The sequence below is a fragment of the Quercus suber genome, unplaced genomic scaffold, assembly GCF_002906115.3.
Source record: "Quercus suber isolate HL8 unplaced genomic scaffold, Cork oak 2.0 scaffold_438, whole genome shotgun sequence".
Lineage (NCBI taxonomy): Eukaryota > Viridiplantae > Streptophyta > Magnoliopsida > Fagales > Fagaceae > Quercus > Quercus suber.
The window spans coordinates 67732-89334 of NW_027069889.1; the positions used below are offsets into that span (position 1 = coordinate 67732).

Genomic DNA, 21603 nt, shown 5'->3' on the forward strand with positions numbered 1-21603 from the left:
ATCGTTTGATAATATATTTGTGAGGGTGGATTTGTTCAATAACGACAGTGAATTGCCCTCGTAAATTATTTATTTGCGAAGGTATGGTTACAAAATCTTTTTTAGCAACAAAAACAAATACGACGGCCTTCGAGTGCCCATATGCCCTTGCTAATAACCTTTTGCGATGATATTTGAATTTTTGCGAGGGTATTTGAGCCTTGCTAGTAGACTCTTTTTTTGTAGTACTTGCTTTTTGTCCTCTTTCGTGGAAGACGAGAAAAACAAAAGAATAATGTACTTTAGACGTAACATGTGCACATAATTTTTACACCCAGTCCATCTCTATCTTGCAATTACCATGTTTGTATTTTATGGTAAAGTTCATTGATGAGGGTCAATTATTTGCACAGCATGTGCAAAATATAGATCACAAATCATTCAAACTCTTTGTTTTGGACTTTGGGCAGCAAAAAGTAATATCCATGACCAAATTAACCCATTAGAGAGGAAGCTATAACCAATCTCTACTGCAGCACCTTACCAAGGAGCCTAGCCATCGCTGACTTGGGTTGTTCTTCTGGACCATATACTTTTTTCGTGGTTTCTGAATTTATCAAGGAAGTGGACAAGCTTCGCCAAAAGCTAGGCCATGAATTACCTGAATATCAAGAATTTTTGAATGACCTTCCAGGAAATGACTTTAATACTATTTTCAAGTCATTACCAAGCTTCCAGAAAAAATGAGCTATCAATTGGGGTCTGGCACTGGTCCATGTTTGTTCTCAGGAACTCCTGGTTCCTTTTATGGTAGGCTTTTTCCGAGCAATAGTATGCAGGAGAAAATGGGCATTTGCCCCTTTCGTCAAAACTTTTTAGCAAAATGCCTCATATCTGAAACTATTTAAAGAAATGCTCTTGTTTTGAAACTCGATTTTCTAAAAATCGAGTTTCAATTTAAAACTCAATTTTTGGACAATCGAGTTATAGCGAATTGAAAATTAAAAAAATAATAATAATAATAATTTCTAGAACTCGAGTTCCATGTGAAGTACTCGAGTTCATGGAACTCAAGTTCCTTGAAAAAATTCAAATGGAACTCGGGTACTTTACATGGAACTCGAGTTCCAAAAAAAAAAAATTTCTAAGTCCACGTTCGCTATAACTCGATGTTCTAAAAATCAAGTTTTACATTTGAAATTCAATTTTTAGAAAATCGAGTTTCAAAATAAGAGCATTTCACTAATTAGTTTCAGACATTGAGCATTTTACTAGAAAGTTTGTGAGAAATGGGTAAAAGCCCATTTTGGCCATAGTATGCATTTTGTCCATTCTTCTTATAATCTCCATCGGTTGTCTCAGGTAACTTATTTTTTAAAAACAAAAAGATTAATGTGATTAATTATATCCATTATCACGTGAGATGTGGTTAAATCCAACTTATTTTAGAAGTAATTCTACAATACACCGACTATTATGTGAGAGGAGAGAATACAACAATATTGTTGTTTTGGATTGTAGTTTTGGGGATCTTAATATAAACTATGAAACAATGTTATTAAAAAACAAAAATTTAAGGAAAAAAAATACTAAAATTCAAGAATAAATATACTGTGAAAAATAAAATTAGTATCCATTCAATTAAACAAAAAGGAGCAAGCATAAAACCTCATTGATAATGTGAAGAGAGTAATTTATATTTCAACCACAAAAAAAAAAAAAAAAAAAAAAAAAAAAAAAAAAAAAAATTAAATACAATGATTAAGGGCTTATATATATATATATATTTTAACTTATCACTAACAAAATTGTACTCTATTTAAATGAATATAAATATCTTTAAATTTTCTTACAAAAACCATATTTTTTATTTTAAAAAGTTAATAATTTTGTTAAATGTATAAATATTTAATTGAGATTTAAGATTCATATAATTTTTATTTTAAATTTTGAGGGCTACATACTTAATATTTCTAAAAACATTTGGCCCCAACATGGCTACGCCATTTCTAGCAAGTGGATTGAGTTATTGCATCAAAAGTATTGTTTTATTGTTATCTATTTAAGATCTATGCCATGATAAATTTATATGGTTCACACTCTGTTGGCATCACATTAACAAATATTAATTTTATTGTACGTTAGGTCCCGAAAGGGCTGGATAACAACAAAGGAAACATTTATATGGCATCTATGTACTTAAAGCCTACCATGAGCAATTCCAAAGAGATTTTTAAATGTTTTTAAAGTATCATGCGGAGGATTTGGTGGCTTGAGGAAGAATGGTATTAACATTTTTGGGAAGAAGAAGCGAGGATCCATCTAGCAAAGAGTGTTGTTACATTTGGGAGTTAATAGCTATGGCACTCAATGACAAGGTCTAAAAGGTAACATTGACATATGCTACCACAAATGCAACTCTCGATAGTAAATGATGGAAAGCTTATTATTAGTTGCACTTAATTATGATTGGTAGACATATAACTAATTATTTCTTAAATTTTGATTACTTAATCTAAAATTTGATAAATTGATCGAAACTTAAGAACAAAATTAGATTCATCGAAGAAAAAAAGAACATATTCTTTTATTTACCTTCTAAAATATGTTCTATAATAAATTTAATATATAATTAATCTTGTCAAGAACCTTATAATTCAATTGACTAACACCTTTTGCAACATAGACATTTAAGATTCAAAATTACCATTTTCCAAGTATCAAATTATCCAAAAATAAAAACATATAATTGATTTTTGAAAAATATGTTGTACACATAGCAGAAGGAGTTTCTTAACCATGTACTAACAAGAAATTGACTACTAACTAACTATCTTTTTTTATTTCCTTATAAAAAGTGAGAGATGAGGGATTGAAACACTAGTTTTCTCAATGGGATCAAACAATTAATACTAATGACCAATTTGGCTACTAACAAATGATCTTAGATTCAGATCCGATAAAGAGATGAGAGATCCATAAACATCTTTTCCCAATGGGATCAGATAGTACTAATGTACCATAATTCTCTTGGTTACTAGCAAATGATCCTAGATTGAGATCCGATGCTAGACCTCTCATCCCTTTCATAAAAAATTTCACTTTTCACCTTTTTACCTTTTTTTTTTACTCTTTTATTCAGAGGCTAAGATTAAAATTTAACTTTTTAGCTTTTAATCTCAATCCTTCAAAATTATTACACTCGGTGCAATACCCTAGCAAATATTGATATATTGCATTGTAGCTTAATCAAATGATCTTTCTTCTTGTTAGGACATACGTGATTCACTTATTAGGAATATATGTCACTATTTTATGTAATTGGCTAATCCTTTGACAAAATGCACTTTACTTGTATTTGGGTAGATCTAGGATGAGTTTAATACTTCAAGAAACTGTGTTTTAAGATCTAGTGTTGAAGCCATGCAAGTTTGTCCAAGATTCAAGTCTGAAAAGTGCCTGTCGTTAAAGCTAGACAACTAGCAATCTATTGAGCTTTAAGAGCTCTTCCAGTCTCGTCGCTCAACAGCTGCTCGACAAATGGCTATCTGTCGAGGTTTATGAAAAACAAAATTTCAGATCTGTTTTGACTCTAATCCGTAATTATGTGTTTGGGCTTTCTTTTCTTACAACCCTTGATATATAAAATGATTATTTTAAGGGCCGTCAAAGAGGACACAAGTTGCACAAGTGTTGAGCAAAGTTTGTTCAAGCAAATTGTAACCGGAGACAGAGTTTTGCCCTAGTTCATCATTCTTGCGAAGAAGTTGCTGTGTTTGTGCACCGTAGGATTTTGTAACCAAACATCTTCTTGATCTTCATCGTATGGATGAACTGAATAACTTTGCAGCCAACAACCTTCTCTAGTTGGTGATTGAAGTCACATACTGGGATCTGCGCAATTTGTTAGTTACGTATCGGGAGCCGTGCATCAAAAGGAGAAATTGTCACTACAGAACAAGTCCAATTGGGTATTAGGGTAAGGGTTCAACTGTAGGTTGGATAAGGTACTGGAATTCCTTTACTTGTAACCGTTTGTTGTGATAATAGTAGAATTTCAGAAGTGGTGATCTTAAAATCAGCCAGTGGGGTTTTTGTCATGTAGGTTTTCCCCACTCGTAAACAAATCACCGTGTCAATTTAGTTTCCGTTGCATACTTAGTTTAATTGGTGATTTATTTGTGCTACCATGTGTTTACATGTTAATTTGATTAATTAATTAAACTTGGATAATTAATCAATTAATTCATCATAAGGGGTCAATTCATTTTTGGCCTGTCAAGTGGTATCAGAGCAGGCACACTCTGATTAGGGTTAACCTTTACTGTATTGATCCATTAACCCCTGTTGTCATGGCTGTAACCGGCTTGAAGAGATCTTTGTTTTCAAATACATCTTCTTTTTATAATCTCTATTTGTTTGAGTGTCTCAGGAAATACAAGTCTAAAAGTTATTTGAATTCTCTTGTGATGACTATTGGAAAAAATCTCAAGTTGACTAAGAAGAAACTAGACTGTCTCAAAATGAAAATGTGCAAAGGAGTTTGTCTAAGAAGAGTAAAAATTAAAGGTTTAGCTTGTAAAAGGCAGATGAGAGAAAGCACCATTCCCACTGATATGTTATCTAAGCATAAAGTATGTTTTATGATGAAGTTCGCATTTAAAGTTATGGACACGTGTTTATGGTACCTTGACAGCGGTTGCTCAAGACACATGACTGGAGACTGATCTCTCTTTAAGGTTTTCGAGTCTAAGAAAGGTGGTAATGTCACTTTTGGTGATAGGAGCAAATCACAGATTAAAAGGAAAGGAATCATCTCTCTACCTGGACTGTCAGACATTGCAAATGTTCTATATGTAGAAGGTCTAAGGGTGAACCTGTTGAGCATAAGTCAAATATGTGATCAAGACTTCATGGTACTATTCTCAAAGGGAAAGTGTCTTGTCATGAATGAATCTAGAAAGAAACTCATAAGTGGTGTTCACACTTTAGACAACTATTACGGATTAGTTCCTGATGCTGATATTGTGTGCAATAGCGTTCGTTTACCAAATGAAGATTTATGGCATCAACGGATGGGACAAGCTAGTTACAAACATTTTCTATTGTATCTAAGTATGAATCAGTCATGGGGATACCAAAACTTAGTAGAATGAGCAATGTAGTGTGTGGACCACGTCAGCTTAGGAAACAGGCGAAAGCTAAGCATCCAGGCACTCAGACATCAACTACATCTAGACCATTGGAGCTTCTACATCTGAATCTTATGGGTCCAATTAGAACTGAATCTTTTGGTGGTGAAAGATACATCATGGTTGTGGTAGACGACTTCACTAAGTACACTTGGGTGATTCTCCTACGATCCAAGTCTGATGCTCCTAAGCACATTGAAGCTTTATGCACAAGACTGTAGAATGAAAAAAGCCTGAAGATTGATCAAATTCAAAGTGACCATGGTAAAGAATTCAAGAACTCGTATATGGAGTCCTTTTGTACAAGATCAGGTATATCTCAAGAATTCTCTACTCCTTTTACTCCTCAACAGAATGGTGTAGTAAAAAGAAAAAACAGGGTTATTCAGGAAATGGCCAGAGCCATGTTACATAACAAAGATGTGGCTAGAAACTTGTGGGGAGAAGCCGTTCACACTGCATGTCATACGGTAAATAGGGTGTACTTCAGACCCGGTACCAAGAAGACTTCATATGAGTAGTGGAAAGGAAGGAAGACAAATATGAAGTATTTCAGAATCTTTGGAAGTACTTATTTCATCCTCAAGGATACAGAAAATGTGAGAAAGTTTGACTCTCAAAGCGATGAAGGTATATTTATGGGCTACTCCTCCACAAGCAAGGCTTATCGAGTATACAACAAAAGAACCATGAAGGTAATGGAGATAGTGAATGTTGTTATTGATGAGTCTTCAAATTCTAGTTCTGAGAAAGGTATTGAGTAATTCCTCAAAGAAATTCTTCCTCCTGAGCCTAAGGAAGTTTAAGAAATTGTTGAACAAGAACCTGCATCTCCAAATACTCCTGGTACTCCCAGCGTTATGGAAGATTCTGCAAATATACCCACTTCACTAGATTCTGAATCTCATGAAAAGAAAGGACCTTCCTCCAAGATCAAATTAAATCATCCTTCAGAAGTTATTGTGGGAAACATGAATGAACTCACATTGAGGAATCATACAGTTGATAAATGTGTTGCTAACTTTGTATCTTATTCTTGTTATTTGTCACAAGTTGAACCCACAAAAGTTAAGGAAGCTCTTCAGGATGAAAGTTGAGTTGAAGCAATGCATGATGAACTGCTTCAGTTTCAGAGGAACGATGTTTGGACTTTAGTACCTAGACCGAAGGGTGAGCACATCATCAACACAAAGTGGATATTCCGCAATAAGACTGATGAGAAGGGCAATGTGATCTGCAACAAGGCTCGACTTGTAGCTCAGGGATACTCACAAATGGAAGAAGTAGACTATGATGAAACATTTTCCCCAGTTGCCCAAATGGAGTCCATCAGAATTCTCCTTGCCCTAGCATGTCATTTGAAGTTCAAACTTTATCAGATGGATGTAAAAACTACTTTCTTGAATGGGATGTAAAGACTACTTTCTTGAATGGGATACTTAAAGAAGATGTCTATGTGGCTCAACCAAAAGGATTCATTGATCCACATTTTCCAAATCATGTGTTATATCTCAAAAAGGCACTTTATGGCTTAAAGCAAGTCCCTAGAGCTTGGTATGATCAGCTCACACAATACTTTGTGTCACATGGGTTCACAAGAGGAAAAGCTTATCAGACTCTCTTCATCAAAAAGGATGATGGCGAGTTAATAGTTGCTCAAGTCTATGTTGATGATATCGTCTTTGGGTTGACTAAGGATGAACTTGCTCATGGTTTCTCAAAACTTATGCAAACCGAATTTGAGATGAGCATGTTTGGAGAGCTGACTCAGTTCCTTGGATTGCAGATTCGTCAATAAGATTTAGGTATATTCCTATCTCAATCTAAATATGCTAAAAATCTTGTGAAAAAATTTGGTTTGGAATCTGCTAGTTCTGTTAGAACCCCCATGAGCCCAAATGTTAAAGTCATTGTGGACTTGTTAGGCAAAAGTGTAGATTCATCTCTATATAGAAACATGATAGGTAGTCTTCTTTACCTTACTACTAGTAAACCTGACATTAGCTACAATGTTGGAGTGTGTGCTAGATATCAGGCTAATCCCAAAGAATCTCATATGACTGTTTAAAAAAGAATTATAAAGTATGTCAAAACCACTACTAAGTTCAGTGCGTGGTACAACAAGGACACAAATGATGTCTTAGCTGGGTATTATGATGCTAATTGGGCTGGAAATGCTGATGATAGAAAGAGTACATCGGGGGGTTGTTTTTATGTGGGTAACAATCTTGTCTCCTGGATGAGCAAAAAGTAGAACTTCATCTCTTTATCCATTGCAGAAGTTGAGTACATCGTTGCCGGTAGCTGTTGCACCCAACTCCTATGGATGCAAAAACTCTTCCATGATTATGGTATTTTTCATGAGCATCTCACCATCTATTGTGACAATACTAATGCCATCAACATCTCTAAAAATTCGATTCAACATTCTCAAACCAAATACATAGAGATTCGACATCACTTCATTAGGAAGCTTGTTGAAGATGGTATTCTCACTCTTGAATTTATTCACACCAATGATCAGAAAGCTAACTTGTTCACCAAACCTCTTGACAGTAAATGTTTTGAATTCCTTCATCAAAACATTGGTGTTATTTCCATGGATTGATCTTTTTCTCTCCTCCTCATTCCTCATACATTTGCATCTAGTTTTTATTCTTTACATTGTTTAACATGTTTTTGTTTGTTTTCAGTTTTATTTATTTTATTTTTCATATAAAAATTTTTAAAAAAATTGAAAAATCAGAAAAATACAAAAACAGTGTGTGTTTTGTGTACATTGGTACATGTGTACCTTAGATGGCCATTGAAACAAAATTTTCTAAACTTTGTATCTCTTGTAACTTAGATGGGCTTCTCTATGCACAACTAAGCAAGTGAGTTTTGTGGTTCTTGTTTGTGATGAGTAAGATTAAGTAATCTCTTGTACTTAACACTCGTATCACTCTTTTTGACATGATGACTAGAAAATCCTAAGAGAAAGACATAAATAACCATCTCACTACTGTTGCCCGCCAATCACGAATGACATATGTATGCTTCGATATAGCAAAAGTGCAATATCAATGACATTTGTATGCTTCGGCATAACAAAATTGGAATGTCAAATGCTTAACATAATTAAGTATTTCTTTTCTATCTCTTTTATGCCCATGCATGATTTGCTTAAAATATATATATATATATATATATGCAAAGAAAAATCAAAAGCAAAAAGAATAAAAATGCTTTATATATGATTGCAAGCATGTATTCTAGAAGATATGGGAGTTATAGGATGTACCTTAAGGTAATAGTCCCCATCAAACAGTTATGATTATGTATGAGTTAAAGTGATTTTCTCATATCTCAAATCGTCATAACATGTATACACTTATGCAATCTTGCAATGTTTTTCACACACAACACGCAATATTCTTTGCTACTTTTGATACATATGCAGGTACAATGTAATTTGGCCATCACAAAGTTTACATGTGTTAATGTATGCTCACTAAACTGTTTTAATTTGTTTTTGAAATATAAAATTGATTAGACTTGTTTAGTGTGTGTGTGTGTGTGTGTATGTGTGTGTGTGTGTGTGTGTGTTTTAGGCTCTAATTGCTTATCAATTTTATTGTTAAGAGATTATTTTGGGAGCTTAAAATGTTAATTGGATTATTAGTTGAGTTGCATGCTTGATTGCATTCATATATGTGTTTTTTCCTTCTTGAAAAACTAGTTTTTAGTAATCTCGACAAATCCTCGACACCTCCTTGACACCTAGCTTATCTATCAAGCACTTAAACTATTTCTTATCGCAATCTCGACAGCTAGGTGGATCGATCGAGAAAGTTCCTAGATCCTTGATATTTTCTTGAAACCTAGTGGATCGATCAAGCTTCCTTTTAGCTGCATCTGTCGACGTCTATTTTGCTCGACACCTTCTTGACACCTCTCGACACCTCTATCTATCGAGCTTTGCTGACCTTCTATATAAAGGTTCAACGCGATTTCCTTCTCACTTTTCTCGATCTCTCTCTCGACAGATCCGTCCTTTCACCTCCCTAAACACTCTCTCTCACTCCAAACCTATTTCCAAGTGATTTTCAAGCTTTCTCAAGTTTTTTTCTTCACTTGGTATGTTTCTAATCTCTCATTTACATGCATTTCATGTTTTGAAACCTAGGTTTTGGGGTTTTTTGAAAAATTTTGGGGTTTTTCAACATTATTGAGTTTTTGTTGAAATTTTGGTATGAGTTTTTGCTTAAATGAGTTTAAAATCTCATACATTGCATCACATATGCATTATAACAGTATTATCATGCATTTAGATGTGTGCAAATTAATTGTGTGCTGGTAGGATTGGATTAAGCTGAGCCCATTATGCTTTTTATATTGCATGTCACATGTTCATGCATTTCTCATGCATACGTACTCTCTTTTCAATATACTTGTTGTATTTGAAATCTGTTGGGACTTTTTTGATTGTCTTTCTTTCTTCCTCTCTTTTCTATTTACGTTAGTCGTGTCTATGGCACCTAAATGTAAATCTGCTTCGTCCCAGAACCCTCTTCGTTCCAGGGCATCCACTTCTTCTGATCCTACTCCATCACATATTTGGTTTCATGATGAGGATGCCTAAAAGGCTTTCTCGGAGAACTTTTCTCAATGAGGCATTCATTCTGAACGCCGAGTCATTTTGGCGGACTTCGCATACACTGACCTACCTAATGTCATTCACAATCGAGGTTAGGAGTCACTGTGTGACATCCCGATCACATGTCCATCCGTGCTGATACAAGAGTTTTACTCCAACATGCATGGAATTGATTTTTTAGTACCTCTCTTTAATACTTGTGTTTGAGGTACGCGCATTGCTATCACACCGCAGCTTGTTGCGGATGTACTTTATGTTCCTAGGGTAGAGTTTCCTGACTACCCTACTTGTTAGTATCTAAGGACTGTGTCCAAAGATGAGCTCAAATCTGCTTTTTATGAGCGCCCTTCTGTTTGGGGTGAGTGTCAGTTCATTTACTACTCGAACTTTGCAAATGGTCCTTGGTTTTTGAACATGGTTATGACTTTTATTCTTCACCCTCTCTCTCACTATAACTCTTTCACAGAGTCTCGTGCTCGATTTTTGTTATCCCGTCTTGAGCTTTTTACCAAAGATTTTCCTTCTCACTTTATTCTTTCTATCTTAGATGTCTATAGAGATATGGCGTCTCGTAAAACTCATCTTTCCTTCTGCTATCACGAGGATCTTACGCCATTTTTCTGTTCCCTTTCCAATGTCCGACCACTTTACTTATATTTGTACCATAGATGCCACTACCGTTAAACATAGCCAGGCGCAATTTAAGTCAAGGCAGTCTGGGTCAGTAGCTCCTCCCTCCTATTCGGCTCCATCTCGATCTGCTCCATCCACATCAGCTCCCTCCTCTTCTACGAGCAATGTGACTCTAGGAGACATCATGACGCAACTTCAGCGCATGGATGCTCGCCTTGATACACTCTCTACTGAGTTGTATCAGGTGAACATTCGTGTCGACCATATTGCGCGGCGGTAAGCGATCATGGGTGACTTTACTCCTAAGGCTTCTCCTCCACCTCCTCCAATGGATCCTGATTCTAAGGCTAAGGATGATGATGATAGTGATAACGATGATGCTTCCGATAATGATGATGATGGAGATGTTAGCTTTACTGATGAGATGTCTACTTGATACTCTTACCCTTTGTCACTTATGACAAAAAGGGGAGGTAGTTTTGGATATGAGAGTAGTCATACTTAGGGGGAGAGTTAATATAGGACATTTTTGTTAAGGAGAGTGTTGATATCTGAGGGATGTAGTGAGGATTATTTGTATCTTTTTCTTTTCTCTACTTTAGATACATTTATTCTTGTACATTGGGTCTTGTGACTATTAGTGACATACATTGTACTTATCTTCTTTATATGTTGATATATGTTTCTTTCACCTACCCTTACATGTGTTGTTTCTTTACTCTCTTTATGCACATGCTTCTTATTATGTGTATGCAATCTATTATTTTTGTTTCACACTAAGATGCCTTGATGAGTTTTGTTTAAAGTGTTTCAGAAATACAAGTTGCCAAAGTCTTCTTACCATAAACTCTCTTATTGCAAAAATTTTCAAGAGTTTGTGTTATGATAGATTTTATTGTATTCAACGAATGAATATGAGTTGAGTGATTTACGACTTCTCTCATATCTCATTTGTTTATTGTGGTTTTGTCACGGATTGCTAAAGGGGGAGATTGTTAAGACATATGTGATTCACTTGTTAGGAACATATGTTACTATTTTATATAATTGTCTAATCATTTGACAAAACGCACTTTACTTATATTTGAGTAGATCTAAAATGAGTTTAATACTTTAAGAAACTGTGTTTCAAGATCAAATGTTAAAGCCATGCAAATCTGTCCAAGATTCAAGTCTAAAAAGTGTCTGTCATTAAAGCTCGACAGCCATCTATCGAGCTTTAAGAGCTGTTCCAACCCCGTGGCTTGACAACTACTTGACAAATGGCTATCTGTCGAGGTTTATGAAAAACAAAATTTCAGATCTGTTTGGACTCTAATCCGTGATTATGTGTTTGGGCTTTCTTTTCTCACAACCCTAGAGATATAAAATGATTATTTTAAGGGCCATCAAAGAGGACACAAGTTGCACGAGCGTTGAGCAAAGTTTGTTCAAGCAAATTATGACGGAGATAAAGTTTTGTCCTAGTTCATCATTCTTGTAAAGAAGTTGCTATGTTTGTGCACCATAGGGTTTTGTAACCAAGTATCTTCTTGATCTTCATCATATGGATGAACTGAAGAACTTTGCAACCAACAACCTTCTCTAGTTGGTGATTGAAGTTGCATACTAAGATCCACGCAATTGGTTAGTCACGTACTGGGAGCCGTGCATCAAAAGGGGAAATTGTCACTACAGAACAAGTCCAATTGGGTATTAGGGTAAGGGTTCAACTGTAGGTTGGTATAAGGTATTGGGATTCCTTTACTTGTAACCGCTTGTTATGATAATCGTGGAATTTCAGGAGTGATGACCTTAAAATCACCCGGTGAGGTTTTTGCCGTGTTGGTTTTCCCCATTCGTAAGCAAATCACCGTGTCAATTTATTTTCCGCTGCATACTTAGTTTAATTGGTGATTTGTTTGTGCTACCACGTGTTTGCATGTTAATTTGATTAATTAATTAAACTTGGCTAATTAATCAATTAATTCATCATAAGGGGTCAATTCGTTTTTGGCCTGTCATTTCTTATCCTTCTATTTTGATATACTATAAATAAAACAAATGGTCTTGGATTGAGATCTAGGTATTGCACCCAGTGCAAAACCTCTCATCCTTTTCATAATATTTCTCACTTAATTATCATTATTTACCATCTTACCTCTTTGCACTTTTATTTTATTCAATGATTGAGATTAAAAGTTAACTTTTTGACTTTTAATCACAACCCTTTAAAACTATTGCATCTGGTGTAATCCCTAACAAATTTTGATATATTGTTCCAAATCTTAATCCCATAATCATTCTTCTTATCCTTATATTTTGATAGATTAATTATAATTAAAACAAACTTATAAAGAGCAAATTTGTACTAGGAAAAAATAACTCTTCTCAAATTTGCATTAAGTTTATATATTGTGCTAAAAGCATAGAATATGCATTTTAGGGACTCATAGAAGAAGATAAAATGGATTCCTTCAACATTCCTCATTACACACCATCCTCGTCTATATTGAAATTTGAAGTTTCAAAAGAAGAAGATATCTCCATTGATCGCCTAGAAATTTCTGAAGTCAACTGGAAAATTTATGATGGTGAATTCAACACATCTATTTGGTTTAGTAATGATGGATATGGTGTGATAAAGTATATGAAAGTTGTGGCTAAATCCTTACTTATTACTCACTTTGGAAATGCAATAATCGACGAGGTTTTCCAAAGATATAGAAAAATTATTGATGATCGCATTTCTAAAGAAAAGACTTAGTATATCAATCGGACAATTTCCTTGACAAGAAAAGAAAGATTACGAGATATATATATGTGTGTGTGGCTGCAGGGCCGGCCCTAGGCTTAGGCCAATTAGGCCATTGCCTAGGGCCCCCTTACTAGAGAAGGCCCCAAATTTTGGGGCAAATTTTTTTATTTATTTTTTATATATAAATATTTTTTGGAGATATTAAAACATTTTAGTTTACATTTTTTTTTTCACTATAAAGAAGACTCAAAGAATTAAGTAATGCTAAAGATAGAGATAAGACAAATTTAAATAAATAGGTCTTACAAATAAACGTGTTACTAATCACAAGTAATTCAAATAGGAAAATGTTAAAAATACTATAAATTTTATTACAAAACTTTTATTTATTTAATTATTTTTATACAAGATAAAAATTATACTTTAGCCTAATCTAAGTGTATATGTGTGCAAAACTCTTTTTTAAAGACTTAAATCTCAGCCATTGCCCCCCCACCCCATAAGAACTTATACTTGTAGAGTGATCACTGCACCTAGGGTGCGTCGTGGTCTCCATAACTTTTATAATTTGATGTGACAATGAATATGATAGGTAAATTTCAACAAACTACTGAATGCATTTTTTAATGAATATTTTGTGGTTGGTGATATATCTTTGTAATTCTCATGTTGTAAATTTTATAATATTTTTAGTATTTTTGTAAGGCTCATGTCATTGATCACATTCATTACAACACCAGTTTGTAATAAAATTTGTTATAACTTTAGCATTTTCTCAAAAAAAAAATCATATTAAAGAGTAAAAAGAATGGATTTTAAAAAACATTATATAAAATGCTAGTTAAATATTATTTAAGTGATAACATAAAGACTGCATTTGAAAATTTCGCCTTAAGCCTCCGAAACGCTCGGACCGACCCTGTGTGGCTATCCAATAATAAGGTGGTAGGCCAAGTTTGTATTTTATTTTTTCTAATTCCCGCACGAAGTACTGTTGGTATGTTATTCTCAAGTGCTTTTCTATGTAATAAAATAATGCCTATGAAAGTTTGGCTTGGATTGTTCTCATTTGCCTACAATATCTCCTTTCTAGCAATTTGACATGAAAAGGAGTTCAGAACCAATCATTGAGAAACTTGTATAGACGCGCACACACCAAGTTACAAATAGCCCGTTCCTAGCTTGGGACCCAAAGGCCAAAGGATCAAACAAAATAATACACCAACAATCTAAAAAAGGTTCCAAACCTCTTTTAGCTACTTCAAAAACACACACCTTTGTTGGTTGCTATTCCCTAATGATCTCTAGCCACTGAAAATTGTGTTCCTCTTGCTCTTGTAACGAAAGCCACTGCCTGATTTTGTGATAGCATACTCATGAAGCATCTCTAAACTAAATGATCATAGTATAATGAGAAGAAAAAAACAGCTAAGAAAAGCAAGTTAGATGTTCTCATTTGCCTACAATTTCTCCTTCTTTCTAGCAATTTGACATGAAAAGGAGTTCAGAACCAACCATTGAGAAACTTGTATAGACGCGCACACACCAAGTTACAAATAGCCCGTTCCTAGCTTGGGACCCAAAGGCCAAAGGATCAAACAAAATAATACACCAACAATCTAAAAAAGGTTCCAAACCTCTTTTAGCTACTTCAAAAACACACCTTTGTTGGTTGCTATTCCCTAATGATCTCTAGCCACTGAAAATTGTGTTCCTCTTGCTCTTGTAACGAAAGCCACTGCCTGATTTTGTGATAGCATACTCATGAGGCATCTCTAAACTAAATGATCATAGTATAATGAGAAGAAAAAAACAGCTAAGAAAAGCAAGTTAGTTGTATTGGTCATATCCAGAAGATCTGTTTCATCTAAAAGGTCTGGCCTAGACCTTCATGTGCTCATCTTTGTGCGGTGCATATGCGTGAATATATACTGATTGTAATGGACATACAAAGTTAAAAGAGGACTTGGATTAGTTTCACCGTGAGCGTGTGGTAGCCCAAAATCGAAATATACAATATTTCCACTTCCCATATATGACCATATATGCACACACTCTCATCATTACTTTCTCGAAACTTTTGCTTCTCGGAAGTGCTTTCTAGTTTTTGTCACAATGGCGGTGGCGTCAAGACTTTAAACATTAATACCAACAAGACAGCAGCAAACAACATAATTCCCAAACGCATTATATATATATGGGAAAGAAACAAACGCTAAGAAAAAGCAATAGCTAGATCAAAGGCCTTATTATTCTGCTTCATCTAAAATGTCTTGACTATCCTATTTCTTTTATTATTTTTCTTCTGCTTCTCTTTCTTTGTGCGGTTCATATGCCCGTATTGCTTGCAATGGACATTGACAAACTCAAAAGGAAACGCTCTTCTCGCTTCCGCTTTTGCCCTTCCACCCAAGAACTAATATTTTTTTTTTCTAATTCCTCTTCGAATTCCTTTTATAAAATGCCTTTGAGTTTATAAAGGAATATATAAACAGGAATTTTTTTTTTTTTTTTTTTTTGAGAACCTATATAAACAGGAATTAGATGGAATAAAAAGGATTGGGTTGTTTTAGTATGTTTGGAAGTTTATAATAAATGGATGCAATATATACATATATATTCTTTACCTGGACAAAATTGGCCTTTGCCCTTTTCGGGCAAAATAAGTAGCATTTTGCCCCATTTTCCAAACTAATTAGAAAAATACCCTTCTTTTGAAACTCAACTTTCTCTAAATTGAGTTAAATCCTATAGTGACGTTTTTAAGGACCTATAATGACATTTTTAAGGACCTATAGTGGTGTTTTGTAACTCGAACTCCTTGAACTTGAGTCATACATAAAAAGATTGCATATAACTCGATTTCATGGAGCTCGAGTTATAAAACACCACTATAGATCCTTTAAACGTCACTATAGGTCCTTAAAAATATCACTATAGGGCTCTAGATTTTTTTTTTTTTTTAAACTCGATTTTGAGTAAGTCGAGTTTCAAAAGATGAGTATTTCCCTATTTAGTTTGGAAAAGGGAGTAGAATGCTACTTATTTTGCCCAAAAAGGGCAGAGGCCAATTTTGTCCCTCTTTACCTTTTATTCATGTTATTTTATTTATAAATAAATAAACTAGTAATTAACATTGTTTTTGGATCAAGGAATTAATGTCTGCAAGGAAAAACTAAATCATTTTAGTTTTTTTTTTTAATTCAATTACATAGTTTAATAAATTTTTATTTACATGAAAAATCAAATTACAATCCTATGGTTTTAACATTATCAATAATCAAAGATCAAATATTAATCTCATTTCTTTTAGAAGAGACAAATTAAAGATGGAGAACAGGAAAAGCCGTTGAAGAAAGTAGTGAGAATGAAATGAAAGTCAATTTTGATATGCTTTGTTTATTCATGGAAAATATTATTATAAGCAATTTGAACAACATTCTAAATCTCTAATTATCATAATAAAGGAGTATAATATTAGCAATAAAGACACTCATATCCTTGATAAAAGAGCATAATCAATTACTCCCATAACTAATAAGAAGAATTCCCAGCAGTGGATTAACAATAATTGGGGTCTCCTATCTAGTCAACATCAAAGTAGGCACATAATACTTGGTTATTGGCGCAAGGAAAGAAAAGCCAATAAGTGAATAAACTGACAAACGTAATGCACAACGTGTGAAATGCAGGACAGGTGATTGTTAAGTATACAAAATTACAAACTGTGGCATGAGACATAATTTTGGGGTCTAGTGACCTATTAGCTAACTTGCAATCAATAAGACTCACACGAGATATATGAGTCTTATTTTTTTTATTTTTTTTTCCTTGAGGGAGATAGTAGCCAAGATCAAACGAAATGACTTTGTAATCAAGAAAATAACTAATAGTGCCCGTATCCTTCATTTCGAAGTGATGGCTAAATGATCATCTTAGTTCCTTAATCCCATAAGATCATTGCAGTGATAACCAAGTCATCAACATATAAAAGTAAAAGAGTGACACCATTATCTAGGAGACAGATAAAGAGGGTAGAGTTATAAGGGATAGAGGAGAAGCCAAGCTGTGAGACTGTAGGACTGAATTTGAAAAATTAGGCCGAGGGGGTTGTATAAAAACATCTTCGGTAAGGGCTCCTTTGAGTTTGGGCTTTACAACATGTTTGGGTCCAATAGACTCTAATATAAATATGACAATTCTTCCTTCTGAATTCTTTCTCTTTTCTTTGTTTTGTTTTTCATACCTTATTGAATTTTTTTCATAGAATTCACAATTTTGTTCCACCCTCAAATATTCAAATTACTCTAAATAGTCAAAGATACTAAATCAAAGGCTCATTTGATTCAAAGAAGAGTGTTGACACAATGATAATGGAAATAACATAACGAGAAACTGAATAATACTTCTAAATATTATTAATTTAAAGAGAGAATTTACACGATACTATTTGAACTGAGGCACGGCACTTGCTCTCTTTAAGGAGATTCAAGTCCTTGGTTGGTTAAACTTTCTAACCAGTGCAGACCGTCTCTGACTCGTCTCCCTCAAGATACAGCAACCCAACAAATGTCGTATGGTTAGAACAACCTCTGCACAAAGTGTTCGAGCCCAAAGCTCCACCAAAAAGAACACCCTTCCTTGCCAACAAATATGGTAATTACTCTGAATGAGTTGTCAAGTAGGAGGATCCAAGAGGCTAATTCATTTCCATTTTTGATAGCTCCACCCTTCACCCTTCACCTCCCATTTGCGCACGTATCTAGTCTAATATCTTAGACAATTCATGTTAGCCCATTAATCACCACAATTAAAAAGAATAAAATAGTCTCTCTCTTTTTCAATGTAGGATTAAACATTTTTACTGACTCCTCATCTTCTATATTCACTCCCACGTCTTTACATTTATGTTGTAACATTTATGCATTTTAATTATTTAATATTAAAATGCTCCAACAAAGAGATTATCTTGCAAATGGAGAATGTAGAATATTGTCGAAATCGAAAGTGACACCGTAATTTCTCTAGGGATCTGATTCTCAATGAGGATGACTTCTTTTCAAGTGGAGGATGTGCTCTGAAGAAAGGACGAGAGATAAGAGGGGAAGGGTTGAGAGATAAAGATAAAGTATATTATGGAGATTTTACAAAGAGAAAATATGTGAACAAAATTTTTGTGAAGCAACTTTGATATAATAGGCTGTGAATTGTGGAGAAAAAATGATGGGTTCTTATTAAAATTATAGACGACCATTCATTGTGTACCACGTCAAAATTTTGAAAAAAATTGTATTATAAAAATTGTGGTCCTAGATTAATTCTTTTATATTTATACAGCATTTGTAAAAGAAATAGAGCATTAGTATTGGTGATGCTAAAAAATCATATTGCTATTTTTAGCACCACTATTACTAAAAAGCATGCTGCAATGGTGAAGGGAAAACCAAAAAGTTTGGCTGTTGAGCTACAATGCATAGCCAAAAATGATTGTGCACTGTAGCCAAGATGGTAAAAAAAAAAATTTATTAAAAGTTATATTATTTTATTATGTTGGTGGTAGTGGTTGTTGTTTATTGTAATAGATATATTATTTTACTGTATTGTTTATATTATTTTATTGTGTTGAATGCTAAAATAAAACCACTAATGTTGGGTGTTTTGTAAAGTGAGATGGTAAAATAAATAAAGTAATTTTTTGTGATGCCAAATTACTAAATTTTCGACATGACTAATGCTAATACTCTAACTCTCTAATGCCAGTTAGAATTCCCTCATGAAATTTGGAATTTAGGGCCTGTTTGGTTGTGTTGTTTAAACAACACAATGCGTATTTCTACAATACTTTTTTACCCACACGTATTTTCATAAAACTTAAACAACGTTACTAGACCAACATTACCAAACTGACCTTATTTTCCCAGCACACCTAAAGAAGGAATTTTATATGACATAATTTTAAATTCCATCATGTGCCCAAATTCTACTTACAACTTTACCCAAATACAACCTAAAGAAAGATGTGTTTTGTCCATTTTTAGTGAAAACATTTTGCTTTAAAGCCATGTATCCAAATACATCATTCTCTTATCATTTCCTTCAATTGCTCTAATAGTTCATCCAAACGTACTGTTACGAATTAAAACTTGGACTCGTTGGCTGGGACTGAACCACAGTGAGACCAAGGAGCCATGCCTCTTGAAATTTTAATTTTTTTTTTAAAATAATATATATAATTTAAAATTTTGTACTTGGCCCTTCCAAAATTGAAAGTTAATCCAAAAGTTTATTGGTCTCTCAAATTATGGGAATAATTTCTTATTTATCTAATTGTCAAATCTCAATAAACAATGTTTGTGATTGTAATGTGGCTATAAAATTATGACGACTGTACGTGTTTCATTGTTTAGCTTTTTTATTCAAATTATTGTATCTATGTCACTCCATGTTTGGATTATATATATGACTCTGCCTTTGGTATATTTTCACCATTTACTACTTTGAGACCCAAAGTAGAAAATGTTTCGTATTTCAGAATTTGGGTGTTATTGTGTTGTATTTTTTTTTTTTTTTTTTTCTTGGATAAACTGCAATGCATTACTAAAGGAAAGAAAGAACACGGGATAATCAGCCTTACAGATAGCCGTCAAGGCAGGAGGCAGATTATCCTTATTGAAGAAAAAAGACAATCTAGAACTTAAAAGTAAGTACCAATGTACCATTGCAGGTTCTCTTTTTTCTTTTTCTTTTTTCTGTTTTTAAGCAAAAGGTAAGTACCAATGTATCAGGTTCTCTTAGAGCATCTCCAACAGGTACGGTATTCGGGTATATTAGCTAAATTTGGAGAATTTGTGCACTGTTTATGCTTCAATAGATTTGATAAACCTGGATTTTTTTTGACTCATGAACAATAGCCCATCAAGTCTGAAGGGCTACTGTTCATTCTTCAAATTCTTTTTTTCTATTATAATAATTAGGTGTTAAAAGAAAAATGTTGGAAGATGTATAATTATTAAAAAAGAATAAATAACGAATGAAGAAATAATATTTAAATGAGATAGAGCATCTGTTGAAAAGTGTATTTGAAAAGTAAGTAGATAAAGGTAAAAATCACTGTTCATTCTCCAAACAGTACAAAAATTTGATAAATCTGCTGAAGATGCTCTTAACCCAAACAAAAGAACAAGAAACAAAATACACAGCTAAAGAAAGATTGTTATTGTGTTGTATGATTCCACGTAAAGGATTGTTCAGTTGTTTTTTTTGTTTTTAAGAACTTTATTTTGCATGGGTGTTCAGGTGTGTGACTTTTTTCCCCCTTAGAAACACATAAGCACTAATTATTTTTTTCAGTTAGAAGAATATTAGATATATAATGAGATTATAAAATATTATTTTTATTTGATAGGTAGATTAAGGAAAAATCAACTACAATATTTCAATTTTTTTCAAAAGAAAAAATACAAATAATTCAGAAGCCAAAACAAGCCTTCACAGTAAATGGAAGATGATTTTGTAATGGAGAAATTATTCTCATTCTCACATGCTAAAACTTTTTCTGCTCGGACTTTGTCCTCCCTAAGAGAAAATCTTGACTCCGGCTGTGTGGACTCGCTTGGAGAGAGGTAGAGGATAAATTGAAAAGATTTGAATATACTTTTATTCAATTTATCTTACACTTCTACAGTTTCTTTTCTCTACCCCTATCTTGTTAAAAAGACAGTTTCGACACACTAGTTTTTTTGCTCAAAGGTTTTTAATGAAAACTTATTTGTTTAAAATTAGTTAAATTATAATTACTAATGACCCTTTTTTTGTCATATGGCACTTCTTGTCATCTCCTAAATAGGATATTCAAAGTTTGATCCTCCAGTTTGGGGCACTAAATATGTACCCAAATAATTGTACCTAAAAAAAATTAAATTTGAAGTTTAAGTGATAGTTCAACAACCGTTGTATTCTTTGTGGTATCATATATTTGTAGTTCATCATCCTTTCACCTTCCTCATTATCTTCCTATAAAACAAATAAATAAATAAGACTTTAAAATTTTCTACATAAATAAACAAGGACAATTATATGTAAACAGTACACAATGTGGCTAAAATTTAAAAACCATACTCAGAAGCTTTATAGTGTAACAAAATGTTTTCGTCGCAAATGAAATATAAAACTAATATTAGAGAGAGCTATAAATGAAAAATAAAACTGAAAACATTTATAACCCATTTGCGAAAAAGGACTAAACAAATTAAAATTGGCCCAGCGGAGCTGCTTCAACCTCCCGTCCTACACGTGCATTCGGGAAGGTCCGGACCACGCGCCCAGGATCAAGGCCACCGTCAACTTTAACGGCGAGATCTTCGACAGCCCTCAGTACTGCTCCACTCTCCGCCAGGCCGAGCACTCCGCCGCCGAGGTCGNCT

General features: G+C 33.8%; 1 pseudogene; it reads left to right on the forward strand.

Moving 5' to 3' along the window:
* Window positions 1-483: 483 nt before the first annotated feature.
* On the forward strand, window positions 484-13273 carry LOC111988162 (S-adenosyl-L-methionine:benzoic acid/salicylic acid carboxyl methyltransferase 3-like; annotated as a pseudogene).
* The last annotated feature ends 8330 nt before the right edge of the window (window positions 13274-21603 follow it).